The sequence below is a fragment of the Gallus gallus genome, unplaced genomic scaffold, assembly GCF_016699485.2.
Source record: "Gallus gallus isolate bGalGal1 unplaced genomic scaffold, bGalGal1.mat.broiler.GRCg7b scaffold_44, whole genome shotgun sequence".
Taxonomy (NCBI): domain Eukaryota; kingdom Metazoa; phylum Chordata; class Aves; order Galliformes; family Phasianidae; genus Gallus; species Gallus gallus.
In genome coordinates this window covers 425,881-441,233 of record NW_024095996.1, presented here as the reverse complement: position 1 = coordinate 441,233, position 15,353 = coordinate 425,881, and the positions used below count along the sequence as shown (strand labels likewise).

At 52.0% G+C, this 15,353-nt stretch overlaps 1 long non-coding RNA gene across 1 annotated transcript; it reads right to left on the bottom strand.

Moving 5' to 3' along the window:
* Positions 1-200: 200 nt before the first annotated feature.
* LOC112530933 lies at positions 201-5,097 on the bottom strand. The gene is made up of 2 exons (XR_005843510.1): positions 5,029-5,097; positions 201-1,311 (listed from the first exon to the last, which is right to left on the bottom strand). It is a non-coding gene; the product is annotated as an uncharacterized LOC112530933 (long non-coding RNA).
* Positions 5,098-15,353: the final 10,256 nt, after the last annotated feature.

The following is a 15,353-nucleotide window of genomic DNA, read 5'->3' as shown; positions in this document are numbered from 1 at the left end:
GGGGTTGTGAGCTGAGCTATAAGGAGGAACACGTATCAGAGTTAACTGATCTACTGGCGATAAGTTGAGGAGCTTTGGGAACAAGAAAGAATCAAGAAGATTCAATATGGGGGGAGCGCAGAGAAAGGAGGCTCCCAGGCGAACCCACTTGGATGTATCTCGGCTCATTGGCGAGATATTGCCGGGAGCCTGGGGGCCGTGAGCAAGAAAACTTTAATCAAGTATTGTAATCAGTGGGGGTTGTAATACAAGTTGGGAAGTGGTGAAAAATGGCCTGTCAATGGCACTTTGAATTACAATACTCTTCTGCAGTTCAGGTTGTTTTTGCAGAGGGAGGGAAAAGGGGAGGAAGCCACCTACGCTGACATGTTCTTCACCCTCCATCATCACCCTGAATGGCAGCGGGATTGGGGTATGCTGCTGTTCCACGTGCAGCATAAGGAAAGCAAAGCAAAAGGAACAGCAAAGAAAACCAAGTAAGGATCAAGGAAACAAAGGAAAGCGAACCAATGGCAAAAGAGACGATAAACAGCACAAAAGCTGATGAAACAACAGCCTGGAGGCTTCGACTCGCGGAAGCTTGGAATGACATCAGCTGCGCCCCTGCAGCCTTTATGCTGTCACAGTGCGTTTCCGTGACGACAAAAGGCCCTCCCCAAGGACAGCTGGGTCCAGGCACCTCAGCTGTGAGTAGTGCTCCAAGCAGCCGCTCGCCATGCCCTGGGCCTCAGAGCAGCCCTGGCAGCAGACAAGCTCAGCCTCATCCCGTTCGGGGTTCTGGTGAAGTATGACCGGTGAGTGGGATTGCTAAGAGCTGAGAGTTCCCCTTTTGGGCTACGCTTTAGGGGGAAGGCTTCCCAGCTTGGCTTGCGCTCAAGGGTTACATGTCAAGCGTTCTGCGTTTGGGGCAGCTCTCAAGGTTACCCTTTTAAAAGGGGTAGGGGGAAGCATTCAGGCTACCGGCTTGGGGTTTGTGTTAACAGCTTCTCACGAGGGTTACGCTTCAGTGTCAGCACTTTGGGTTAAGGGTTATGCCATTACGGAAGGGTAAAGGGCTCCATGCTGGATTAAGGGATAAGAGTTACGGGGTACCCTTCTCGGTTTGGTTTCATGGTTGCCCTTTTGGATTAGAATTACGAGTTAAGGGTTTCCCATTTGGGGACAGGCTTTAGGATTAAGGGATACCCTTTGGCATTAGGCTTCAGATTTACCTTTTCCAGCTGTGCTGAATGGTTAGCATTTTGTGTTAACGATAAGTGTGAAGGGTTACCCATTTGTGTGACGTATAAGAGTTCCCATAGTTGTAGACATCTGTAGGAATATTCAGAGAAAACAAAACAATGGCTATGGATTTACAATGATGGCTATGGATTTACAATGATGGCTATGGATTTACAATGATGGCTATGGATTTACAATGATGGCTATGGATTTACAATGATGGCTATGGATTTACAATGATGGCTATGGATTTACAATGATGGCTATGGATTTACAATGATGGCTATGGATTTACAATGATGGCTATGGATTTACAATGATGGCTATGGATTTACAATGATGGCTATGGATTTACAATGATGGCTATGGATTTACAATGATGGCTATGGATTTACAATGATGGCTATGGATTTACAATGATGGCTATGGATTTACAATGATGGCTATGGATTTACAATGATGGCTATGGATTTACAATGATGGCTATGGATTTACAATGATGGCTATGGATTTACAATGATGGCTATGGATTTACAATGATGGCTATGGATTTACAATGATGGCTATGGATTTACAATGATGGCTATGGATTTACAATGATGGCTATGGATTTACAATGATGGCTATGGATTTACAATGATGGCTATGGATTTACAATGATGGCTATGGATTTACAATGATGGCTATGGATTTACAATGATGGCTATGGATTTACAATGATGGCTATGGATTTACAATGATGGCTATGGATTTACAATGATGGCTATGGATTTACAATGATGGCTATGGATTTACAATGATGGCTATGATTTACAATGATGGCTATGGATTTACAATGATGGCTATGGATTTACAATGATGGCTATGGATTTACAATGATGGCTATGGATTTACAATGATGGCTATGGATTTACAATGATGGCTAGGGATTTACAATGATGGCTATGGATTTACAATGATGGCTATGGATTTTACAATGATGGCTATGGATTTACAATGATGGCTATGGATTTACAATGATGGCTATGGATTTACAATGATGGCTATGGATTTACAATGATGGCTATGGATTTACAATGATGGCTATGGATTTACAATGATGGCTATGGATTTACAATGATGGCTATGGATTTACAATGATGGCTATGGATTTACAATGATGGCTATGGATTTACAATGATGGCTATGGATTTACAATGATGGCTATGGATTTACAATGATGGCTATGGATTTACAATGATGGCTATGGATTTACAATGATGGCTATGGATTTACAATGATGGCTATGGATTTACAATGATGGCTATGGATTTACAATGATGGCTATGGATTTACAATGATGGCTATGGATTTACAATGATGGCTATGGATTTACAATGATGGCTATGGATTTACAATGATGGCTATGGATTTACAATGATGGCTATGGATTTACAATGATGGCTATGGATTTACAATGATGGCTATGGATTTACAATGATGGCTATGGATTTACAATGATGGCTATGGATTTACAATGATGGCTATGGATTTACAATGATGGCTATGGATTTACAATGATGGCTATGGATTTACAATGATGGCTATGGATTTACAATGATGGCTATGGATTTACAATGATGGCTATGGATTTACAATGATGGCTATGGATTTACAATGATGGCTATGGATTTACAATGATGGCTATGGATTTACAATGATGGCTATGGATTTACAATGATGGCTATGGATTTACAATGATGGCTATGGATTTACAATGATGGCTATGGATTTACAATGATGGCTATGGATTTACAATGATGGCTATGGATTTACAATGATGGCTATGGATTTACAATGATGGCTATGGATTTACAATGATGGCTATGGATTTACAATGATGGCTATGGATTTACAATGATGGCTATGGATTTACAATGATGGCTATGGATTTACAATGATGGCTATGGATTTACAATGATGGCTATGGATTTACAATGATGGCTATGGATTTACAATGATGGCTATGGATTTACAATGATGGCTATGGATTTACAATGATGGCTATGGATTTACAATGATGGCTATGGATTTACAATGATGGCTATGGATTTACAATGATGGCTATGGATTTACAATGATGGCTATGGATTTACAATGATGGCTATGGATTTACAATGATGGCTATGGATTTACAATGATGGCTATGGATTTACAATGATGGCTATGGATTTACAATGATGGCTATGGATTTACAATGATGGCTATGGATTTACAATGATGGCTATGGATTTACAATGATGGCTATGGATTTACAATGATGGCTATGGATTTACAATGATGGCTATGGATTTACAATGATGGCTATGGATTTACAATGATGGCTATGGATTTACAATGATGGCTATGGATTTACAATGATGGCTATGGATTTACAATGATGGCTATGGATTTACAATGATGGCTATGGATTTACAATGATGGCTATGGATGTACAATGATGGCTATGGATTTACAATGATGGCTATGGATTACAATGATGGCTATGGATTTACAATGATGGCTATGGATTTACAATGATGGCTATGGATTTACAATGATGGCTATGGATTTACAATGATGGCTATGGATTTACAATGATGGCTATGGATTTACAATGATGGCTATGGATTTACAATGATGGCTATGGATTTACAATGATGGCTATGGATTTACAATGATGGCTATGGATTTACAATGATGGCTATGGATTTACAATGATGGCTATGGATTTACAATGATGGCTATGGATTTACAATGATGGCTATGGATTTACAATGATGGCTATGGATTTACAATGATGGCTATGGATTTACAATGATGGCTATGGATTTACAATGATGGCTATGGATTCAAAGAATTCAATAAGAAAAACTACCATCCAAAATTGTTCAAAGAAAAAAAATAATGACCATAAGGATACAAGCAAAGCCACGGAAAGAAAAGCAAACAAGCAAAGAAGAAAGGAAACCAAAGCAAAGCGAGAAAGCCATGAAGCCATGCAAATGCAATGCAAAGGTATGAAAGGAAAACCAAAGAGCAAAGCAAAGCAACAGAAAAAACAATAAGAAGAAAGAAAAGGGACTGAAAAGGAAAGGAAACTAACGAATAAGTCATTCGATAAGAAGAGAAAGGGGAAGGAAAAAAGGAAGGCAAAGAAATGAACTGGAAGGAAGAAAACCACATTAAGGAAATAAACAATGGAAAGCAAAGCAAAAACGAGCAGTACAGAAATCTGAATTAGATTAGAAGCAGAGCAAAGCAAAGCAAGTAAGGGCAAGGCTAGAGGAAGGAGACAGGCAAGGGGACAAGGATACGGGCAAGGAAAAGAAGGCAAAGAAGAATGCAATTTACAAAAACAAATAGGAAACTGAAAGGGCAGAGCACAGAAAAACCACTGGAAAAGAGGGAGAAAATACAGAGAGACTTTTCAGAACGAACAACAATAAGCGAAGGCGGCCCAAGGAAGAAAGGGAAAGCGAAAGGCGGCTGAAAGCACAGCAGGAACACACAGAGAACAGCACTGAGTTAAACAGTCAGAAAGAGAAATGGAAGGAAAAGATTCAACAAAGTACATCCAAGTTAAAACCAACTGAAAAAGAGGAAACACGAAAGCAACGGGACGAAGAGAGAAGAAGCAGAGTAGAAATAAAGCAAAGCAAAGCAAAGCCAGAAAGCAACGCAAAGCAATGCGAAGCAGAGGTGAAAAGGAAGAACAGAAAGCAGAGCAGAAGCAAAGCAAAGCAAGGGCAAATAAAGAAAGCCTCAAGTTCTGGCAGCTCGACCCACCTGGCGCTTCATTTGTTGCTCTTCATCGGCCCGACTGCTGGGCACACGACATCTGCACGGACACACCTTTACAGCCACCTTCCTTATGGTCTAGCACACAGCTCAGCAGCCCAAAGAGGTTTACCCCCTCCGCTGCCAGCTGTTTTCTTCCCACTGCTGGAACCACCCCCAGAAGGCATTTGCCACCATCCGTGAGGCAGTGGAAAGAGAAAGCATTGGCCACCCCTCCCGTTCAGCAACACCTAAGGCCAGCGGGACAGCCTGTTCCCTCTGCAAATGCCTTCCTTCTCCTTTTCCTTCAGGGGCCTCTGCAACTCGTCCTGTGGGCTCCACACGCAGCTTTCCATCTGCGCCGCTTCCCCACAACACCCACGCCCCACCTGTGACAGGGCACGTTTCGTTACGTCCCACATCCCGACCTCAATCCAACCCCCAACCCCGGCCCACATTCCACATCCCACCCCACAGACCACATCCCGGCCCCACATTCCACATCCCAATGCAAATCCCAATCCCACACCCCTCATCCTATTCTCCCACATCCTAACCTCGATCCCAACCCAACATCCAGGCCAACAGCCCCCATCCCGGCCCCACAGCCCCCATCCCAATGGGAATGCCAATACCAATTCACTAATCCTATATCCCGACCCCAACCTCAACCCCAACCTCACAGCCCCCATCCCAATGCAAATCACAATCCCACACACCGAATCCTATACCCCACATCCCAATCCCACATCCCAATCTCATCGATATCCCTAATCCCATATCCCAGACCTTATCCCAACCCCAACCCCACCTTCCAATCCCACACCATAAATCCCGATCCCACAGCCCTAATTCCATATCCCACATCCGAACCCCAATCCCACACCCATTTCCCAACCCCACAGGGAGGTGGGATTATGGCCGCACAGGGTTCTCTCTTCTCCTGTCCCGGGGCTGCACTCCATCCCACCGCCTCCCTCCAACCCCCTCACCCCCCTCCCCACCCCGGTACCCGCAGAGCTCAGCACCGCTCCCGTCGTGCCGCGGTTCCGTCCCGGTGCTGTTCCGTCGGCGGTGCCGTGCGGGGCGGCCCGGGCTGCGGAGCGACGCCGGCTGAGGGAGAGCCGGGCGGGCCCGAGCCGGCTGCCAACGGCCCGCTCCCGCGCGCTGCGCCTCAGCCAATGGGAGCCGGCGGCGCTGCCGCTGAGCAATGAGAGGATGGGGGCGGGACTGGGCTGCGCGTCCAGCCAATGAGAGTCCGGCGGCGGGACGGAGCTGCACCTGACCAATGAGAGGCTGGAGGCGGGATGGAAATGCAGTTCAGCCAATGAGAGTCTGGGGCCGGAACGGGAGCTGCACCTGACCAATGAGAGGCCGGGGGCGGGACGGAAGCTGCACCTCATCCAATGAGAAGATGGGGGCGGGACGGAGCTGCGAGTGAGGGGCCCGGAGTGTGCCCTATTGCAATAGGGGATGGCATTGGATTGGGATTGGGGTGGGGATTGGGATTGTGGGGGTGTGGATTGGGGTTAGGACTGGGATATGAGAGTTTGGGATTGCGATGGATTGACACATGGTACATGGGGCTGGGATGTGGGATTGGAATTGGGATTCGGGATACGGATTGGGATGCTGGAGTAGGGGATTCGGCATGTGGGATTGGGAATGAGGTGTGGGATTGGGATTGGGTTGATTGGGATGGGGTTGGGATTGGGATGCGGGAAGTGGGTATACGGGTACGGGACAGACTTGGCAAAGGTATGGGAACGATATGGGGTGGAGTTGGGATGGGATATGATATGGGGGATGGGATTGGGATGATCATAGGATGGGATAAGTATACGGAATGGATATGGGGTGGACACGGGATGGATGCGGGGATATGGATTCGGGAAGGCTGTGGGAGTGGAAAATGGATATGGGACATGGGGTACAGGATGGGGATAGGATAGTGGATGTGCGGTATGGATGTGGGATGGCTGTAGGGATGGGGGTATGGGATTGGATAAGGGATGGGACATTGATACGGGATGGATAGGAGAGTGGATCGGTCTGGATGAGATATGGATTATGAGATGGATTTGGGATGGTTATGGGATGGATAAGGTTGATGTGGAGATAGAAAAGAGATTGGCATGGAGTTGGGATGGGATATGGATAGGGGATGAGATATGGGATGGGGATGACGGATATGGGCATGGAGGGTATGGATACGGGATGGATTTGGGATACGGATATGGGATGGATTTGGGGCTATGGGTGTGGGACGGATATGGATGGTTTGGATATTGGAAGGGTTATGGATACAGGATGGGATATGGGATGGGATATGGATATGGGATGGCTACGAGATGGGGCTGTAGTGGTTATAGGGCCATGGGGGCTATGGGGCTGGGATGCTGCAGTGTCCCCAAAGCACCCCCTGGTGTGACACACGGAGCCCCACAGCCCGCTCCTCCTGCCCTTTATTCACAGTGGGGTGGGCATTCCCCCAACACCCCCGTTATCATGAATAAACTTAATCCCAAAAATAAAGGGTGCCCCCCGCCCCACCCCATGGGAACAGTGCGGTCTGCAATTGGGGGACGCACAGAATGGGTCCCCAGATGGGGGTCCCCAACTTTGGGATGTGACGCCATGGTGGGGATGTGGGGGCACTCCCACCTCTGGGACAGACCCCAACTTTGGGCTGTGACACTGTGGGGGCGTCCCCAACTTTGGGGTCTGACACCATTGGGGGGACACAGAGCTGTCCCAAATTTGAGATGTGACACTGTCGGGGCGTCCCCAACTTTGGGGTGTGACACTGTGGAGTGTCCCCAGCTTTGGGTCGGACACCATTGGGGTGACACAGAGGTGTCCCCAACTTGGGGTGTGACACTGTGGGGGTTTTTCCAACTTCGGGGTGTGAAACTACAGGGGTGCCCCCAACTTTGGGGGGGTGTGACACTGTGGGGGCGTCCCCACCTTTGGGGTGTGACACGGTGACGCGGTGCCCCCACTTCCCCTGGGAAGTCCTCAAGCTGCTCACAGGTGTCCCCAACTTCGACGCAATGCCCCAGGGGGGGTCCTTTTGTCCCCTCTGCGTGACGGTGACACCCAATGACAACGCCGCCGCGTCACGGCTGTTCCACACTGAATGTCACCCGTGGTCCCCCTCTGCTGGTGGCACAGAGTTCACCTCCCGTCCTCGGGACAGAGGATGGTGACAGCGCCAGAGGGCTCCGGTGTCACCGGGTCCGGCTGCAGGCAGGCCTGGAGGGGTGACAAAGGACAGTGGGAGGCTCAGTGACAGCAACCCCTTGGACACCCAGGACACATCTGGGACATCTTCAGACCCTTCCAGAAGACAACAGGACCCTCTGAACCCACCTAAGGACCGCCCAGACCCTCCCAGTCCTCTCTGGGACATCCCCAGACCCTTCTGGATGGCTCCAGGACCCCCCAGACCCACATGAGCACACTTTGGACACCCCAAGACACTCCTGGGACATCTTCAGACCCTTCCAGAAGACAACAGAACCCACCCAAGGACCGCCCAGACACTCCAGTCCTCTCTGAAACATCCCCAGACCCTTCTGGATGACTGCAAGGATGCTCTGGGCACACCTGGAGACCCCCTGGACCCTACACGATCCTTCTTGGACATCTCCAGACCCTTCTGGATGAATCTGCGGACCCCATGGATCAACAGGAGGACTCTCTGGACCCTACAAGGGCCTTTCTGGGACACCCCCAGACCCTTCTGGATGGCTCCAGGACCCCCCAGGACCCACATGAGCAACCCCCTGGGCACGCCAAGGACACTTCCGGGACATCTTCAGACCCTTCCAGAAGAAAACAGGACCTCTGAACCCACCTAAGCACCGCCCAGACCCTCCAAGTCCTCTCTGGGACAATAACCAGACCCTTCTGGATGGCTCCATGACTCCCCAGACCCACATGAGCACCCCCTGGGCAACCCAAGACACTCCTGGGACATCTTCAGACCCTTCCAGAGGACAACAGGACCCTCTGAACCCAACTAAGGACCCCCCGGACCCTCCCAGTCCTTTCTGGGACATCCCCAGACCCTTCTGGATGACCACTCAGACCCACACGAGGACTCCCGGGACCCTCGCAGACTCTACTGGGACATCTCCAGATCAGCTCAGAGACTCCTCAGAGCTCCTGGGCCCATCGTGGGAGCTGCCAGACCCTTCCAGGGGCCCACAGGACCTACGTGGGAACTCCCTGGATCCTCCTTGGACATCTCCAGACTCTTCTGCATGAGTCCAGAACCCCCTGGATGCCCCAAACCTCTCTAGGACGTCTCCAGATTCCTTCTGCACGATTCTAAGTGGGGAAAAGGGAGGCTGAGGGGGGGGGGGGGGGAAGAAGGGTTAGTGGGGCTTCTGTGGGGTGGAAAGGGAGTCTGGGGGTGGAGAGGGGGTTGTGTGGAATCCGGGGAGGGGGGGAAGGTGTAGAGTGGGGCTTCTATGGGGTGGAAGAGTGGAGGAGGGGAGAGCTGGGGTGGCTTCTATGAGACAGAAAGGGGGTCCCGTTGGGGGATACTGGGGGTCAAAATGGGGGAGCGGACTCCAGAGGTCAGGGAGGAGGGCATGGGGAGTACAGGGGACTCCAGGGGGTCAGCACATGGGGTCAGCAGGGGGGAGGGAGAAGGAAGAGGGAAGACGGGGGACCCCGGGGGGCAGACAGAGGGGAGTCAGAGGGGGGAGACGGATGGAGGGGCCAACGTGGGGAGAGCTGTGGGGGGGGCGGGAAAGGAGACAGAAGGGATGAGAGCGGGGGGGGATCGAGGAGGATCGGGAGGGAGGGGGACAGACAGAGGACCCGGGGGTCAGAACGGGGAGGCGGGGGGCAGAGGAAGTGAGGGGAGGGGTGGGAGAGGACTCCCCGCCCCGGCGCCCCCCCCGGCACACGCCACTCGCAGAAGCTGAGGCTGGCGCTCGGAGCCCCGGGGCCGCCCCGCCCCGCTGCCGCCCGGCCGGCTCCTCGGGTCGCAGCGTGATGACGTCACGCCGCGGCGACGCCGCGTTGCTCCGGAGACGACGCCGCGCATGCGCTGATCGCCGCGGGGTCGGCTTCAGGCGCGTGCGGGGAGTGGGGGCGCGCTGCCGCCGTTGCGACGCAGCCGGGGATGGCGGCCGGGAGTGGGGCTGTGGGGTGGGAGATCCGCAGCAAAGTGCGGGAAGGGAAGGGAAGGGAAGGGAAGGGAAGGGAAGGGAAGGGGAAGGGAAGGGGAAGGGAAGGGAAGGGAAGGGAAGGGAAGGGAAGGAAGGGAAGGGAAGGGAAGATAGGAAGGGAAGAGAAGGAAGGAAAAAAAAAGGGAAGGAAATGAAAGAAAGGAAGGTAATAAAAGTAAGGAAAGGAAGGAAGAATAGATAGAAAAGGAAAGGAAAAGTAAGGAAGGGAGGAAAAGGAAGGAAAGAAAGGAAAGGAAAGAAAAGAAAGTAAGGGAGTAAGAAGGAAGGGAAGGAAGTAAAAAAAGAAGACTAAGAAAATAAGAAGGAAGGAAGGAAACGGGAAGAAGAAGGAGAGAAAGATAGGGAGGGAGAAGGGGACGGGAGGGCAGGGGAGGGGATTTTCTCCTCACTTGTTCCTCCTCACTAACTTTGCATGGGGACATAAATGAGTACTTGTCCCTTCTGCCTCAATGACTGTGCCTCACGAGAAGCACCGGACTTCCAGTAGAATACTTCTCTCTTTCGCCTCCAAACGTGCAAGGACATTTTCCTCGGGTCCCACATGCGCTGTTAGGAAGAAGTGGCTCAGCGTGGCCTCGTGAGCCGCTCCGTGTTGTAATAGGCGTGATCGGGGTCTCGGGATGTAACGTGTCAGGCTCCTCCCCATGTGTTAGGTACGTGCCACGTGTACCATCCAGTGGGCGTACACGAAGGGTTAAAAGATATATAAGTGCTTGTTAGAACTTAATAAACGCCATTTTGCCGCTCATCATATTGGTGTCACCTCGGTATTTGGCCAAGCCGCAGGCTCCCCTAAGCAACGAACATCACGGTTGCCTGCGAAAGGCAACAAGTGGTGACCCCGACGTGATGCTTAGGGGAAGGAGTCGGCTGTCTGCTTGACGGGGCAGGAGCCCACCGCGGAGCGTTAGCACTTGCTGGGCGGTGGAAGCCGGGGGACAAGCCCGGGGACAGAGGGAATCTGCAGTCACCCCTCTGTCGGTGGAGGTCGCGGACGAGCGACGGATATACCCTCTGGAATCACGCCGGAGAAGAGCCTGGGATCCTGGTCTCAATCGGGAGGAGGATCGGGGGCGTCATGGAAGCCGTCATAAAGGTGATCGTTCATGCGTGTAAGATTTATAACGGGAAGCATGCTCCTTCTCAGAAGGAGATAGCTGCGGTCCTCTCGTTGCTTGAGAGGGAGGGGCTGTTAACATCGCCCCACGAGATTTATGACCACAGTAATTGGGATTCAATTACCGCTGCCTTATCCCAACGAGCAATGGTCACTCAAAAAGCAGCGGAATTTAAAACTTGGGGTTTGATTCTGGGAGGATTGAAGGCTGCGCGCGAGGAGAAACTTGCGAGCGAACAAGCCAGGGAGCTATTGGGGTTAGAGGTTGCGGGGCCGGGAGTGGGTCTCATTCCTCGTGCAGGTCCGGCTGGAGATAAGGTGGCGCCAGCCCCTACAACCCATCCTGCCACGATAGCTCCGGGAGCAAAGAAGGACGAAGTTGCATCGAATTGTTCAAGCGTGGAGGCCACAACACCCCCACCTCCGTATCCCTCTCAAGGCTTATATCCTTCACTGAAGTCAGTCGGGGAGGGGGGGGAAGGTCCTTGGAGGAATGTGGTAACATCTCCTGCAGGGCTGATAAGCAGGCTTCGGGGGAGGGTACGGCATTCCGAGGAGGTACAGCGCAACCCGTGTGTTGTGATAACGAGTGCAGCTCAGTCTGTTGCTGTAGCAACTTCCCCAACGGGGCGGACTGCACCGTCCCGCCCTGCGGTGAGTGCAGGGGCGGAGCCCCGTGGCCAACGTCCCAGGGGTCCACCCCTGAGGGGTGCAGTCCCACAGCACCCACCCCGTGGGCTCCGCCCACGCTCACTGATTGGGCCCGGGTGAGGGAGGACTTACGAGCAGCCGACCCAGCACGGCGCCGCCGCTAGCCCTTCCGGTCATAGTCAAGACAGAGGGCCCGGCGTGGGTCCCTCTAGATTCTAAAGCAATAACCCGCCTTTCTGAAATTGTAAAAACAAAGGGGCTGCGTTCCCCAGTAACAATGGCGGCGGTAGAGGCCCTCATGGCCTCTAGCCTACTGCCGTACGATGTGATCAGCCTCATGCATGTGATCCTTGAACCGGTTCAGTACACCCTGTGGTATGATGCTTGGAATACACAGTTGCAAGCAGTGGTGGCGGCAGCCACCCGAGATGCCCAACACCCAGCCAATGGTCAGGGTCGAGGGGATAGGACCACATTAGCGCGTCTCCAGGGTGTAGCGGACGGCATGGTGGGATCTCCGGAAGGCCAGCTTAGGCTGTTGAGACCGGGAGAGTTAGCTGCAGTCACAACTGCGGCCCTACAGGCCCTTCGGGAGCTGGCTCGAGTTACAGAGCCTACTCTCCCGTGGGCGGATATCAAACAAGGCCCTTCAGAGCCTTTTGCAGAATTTGCGAACCACTTGATTCGTGCAGTTGAGGGATCCGATCTTCCGGAGCCGGCCCAAGGTCCTGTTATCATTGATTGCCTTAAGCAAAAATCGCTCTCGGACATACAGCAAATTATTAGGGCAGCCCCAGGCAACTTAACAACCCCAGGGGAACTTATCAAATATGTGCTTGACCATCAGCGCGCTACTCCGTTAACAAATGAGGGCTTAGCCGCAGCCCTCCAGCTCGCAGTACAGGCAGCTGCACGCCCCAAGGACGGGGGAGGGAAAGGTGTCTGTTATAAGTGCGGACAACCCGGACACTTTAGGACCAACTGTCCGAATAAAGGTGGCTCAAAAACAGACACAGACAAAAAATGCCAGTGGTGTGGTGGGGCGAGCCACACGGCGCGTAACTGCAGGAAGATCAAGGAAGCGATGCAGGGAAACGGCCAAGGGAGGGCGCCTCGGGCCCAGGGCACCTTCCCAAATCAGAGCAATGGGCCAAGGAGAACATGCCCACCGTGGCATTAGCCATGGGATTGGGGGACCGTCCACTAGTTAAGGTGGTAATGTCATATGCGGGTCCGTGGCCCCAAAAAGAGGGACCTCGAACCACGCTTTTTACGGCTTTGCTAGATTCTGGTGCGGACGTTACAGTGATTGCGGAGGCCGATTGGCCGACGAACTGGCCACTCACCTCGCATTGGCAGCATATTGGGGGAGTGGGAGGCACAGTCCCAACAAAAGGGGCTGCAGAGGAAGTGGAGATCGCTATCATTGATAGGAGTGGGATGATGGAGGCACCGGTGTTGGTGCAACCCCTCGTGGCACCGGTGAAGGATCAATCTTAGGGCGTGATTTTCTCACGTCCTTGGGAGTTCGACTCACAAATTTATACTAAGGGCCACTGTGTACCACCTTGCGCTGCATTTTGCCATCCCATTACGCTGGAAACGGGAAGCGTCTCCCGTTTGGGTGGATCAGTGGCCCCTTCCAACTGATAAATTAGCAGCGCTGACGCAGCTGGTCTCCAGGGAACTGGAGGCGGGACACATTGAACCGTCACTTAGTAGGTGGAACACGCCCATCTTTGTTATCTGGAAACCATCGGGGTCCTTCCGTTTATTGCATGATCTTCGGGCTGTTAATGCACAGCTCGTCCAGTTCGGTCCCGTTCAGCAAGGCAGTCCATCACTTGCAGCTGTTCCAGGGGATGGCCCCTTGTGGTCATTGACCTTAAGGATTGCTTTTTCTCCATCCCTTTGGCAGAACAGGACCGGGAGGCTTTTGCATTCACAGTCCCTGTACGGAATAACCAGGGCCCAGCTCAAAGGTTTCAATGGGAAGGTTCTCCCTCAGGGAATGGCCTGTTCACCTACTATTTGTCAGCTTGTGGTGAATACAATTATCGCGCCAGTGAGAACGCGACATGCCAGACTGCCAGATTGTCCATTACATGGATGATCTTCTGCTTGCAGCTCCGACAGGTTCCCAACTACAAGCCCTAGAAGCACGGGTGTCAGGCGCGCTCACGGGTGCAGGTTTCACGATCTCCCAAGAAAAGGTACAACGAGGGCCAGGGATAGAATTCCTGGGATATAAGTTTGGATCATCCACGGTTATCCCCGAGGGCCTGGAGATTAAACCTCATGTAACCAACCTGTGGGATGTTCAGAAATTGGTAGGAGCTATCCAGTGGGTCCGGGGAGCGCTGGGTATTCCACCACGATTAATGAAGCCCTTTTAGACCAGCTGAAGGGCTCAGGACCCACGGGAAAGGAGAGAGGTGGACCCCAGAGATGGACGCTGCCTGGCGAGAAATACTATCACTGTGCTCAACAGCAAGTTTTGTCCAGGTGGACACCGGGTATCCCCCTAGAGGGCGCTGTTACTCGCTGCCAGGATGGAGCCGTAGCTGTCATTGGTTCATGCACTAGGCTCCTGTCCACAACCTCTGCGCTGGCTGTTCTCGAGCACAGCCAGTGCGGGGCATTTACCCCATGGGTGGAGCTTCTCTCCCTGCTACTTAGTAAGGCAAGGACATCTGCATTTAGGGATTTTGGGAAAGGATTTGGATATAGTCCACCTGCCCAGGTTCTTCCGAGATTCACAGATCTTGCCTGACGAAATCCTCCTGGCCCTGCATGGGTTCGGAGGCAAGCTTAGGTATGCGGGTTCCCCTTCCGATTTCGAGCTGGCACGCCCGCTCCAGGTGTCACTCCGTCTTCGAGTTGTTGCTTCTCCCCTTGATGGTCCAACAGTATTTACGGATGCCTCTTCATCGACAGGTCAGGGGGCGGTGTCTGGAAGAACCAGACGGGTGACTGGGAAATTAGAACATTTCAAGATCACGGTGTCAGTGTTCAGACACTTGAGGCGCAGGCGGTAGCGATGGCACTGCTCCTCTGGCCAGACACCCCTTGCAATGTAGTCACTGACTCTGCTTTCATTGCAAAAATGTTACTACGAATGGGGCAGGAAGGACAACCCAGTACTTCGATTGCCTTCCTCTTGGAGGAAGCATTGACGGCAAGGACAGCGCCCGCTGCTGTTCTTCATGTGCGAAAGTCATTCAGACGTTCCGGGATTCTTTACACTGGCAATGCCCTCGCTGACCAACACGCGGGGCACAAGGTTCTTACGGTGAGGGGAGGCTAGAGACCTGCATTCTACGCTACACCTAGGGGCTCGAGCACTGTCAAGGACATGT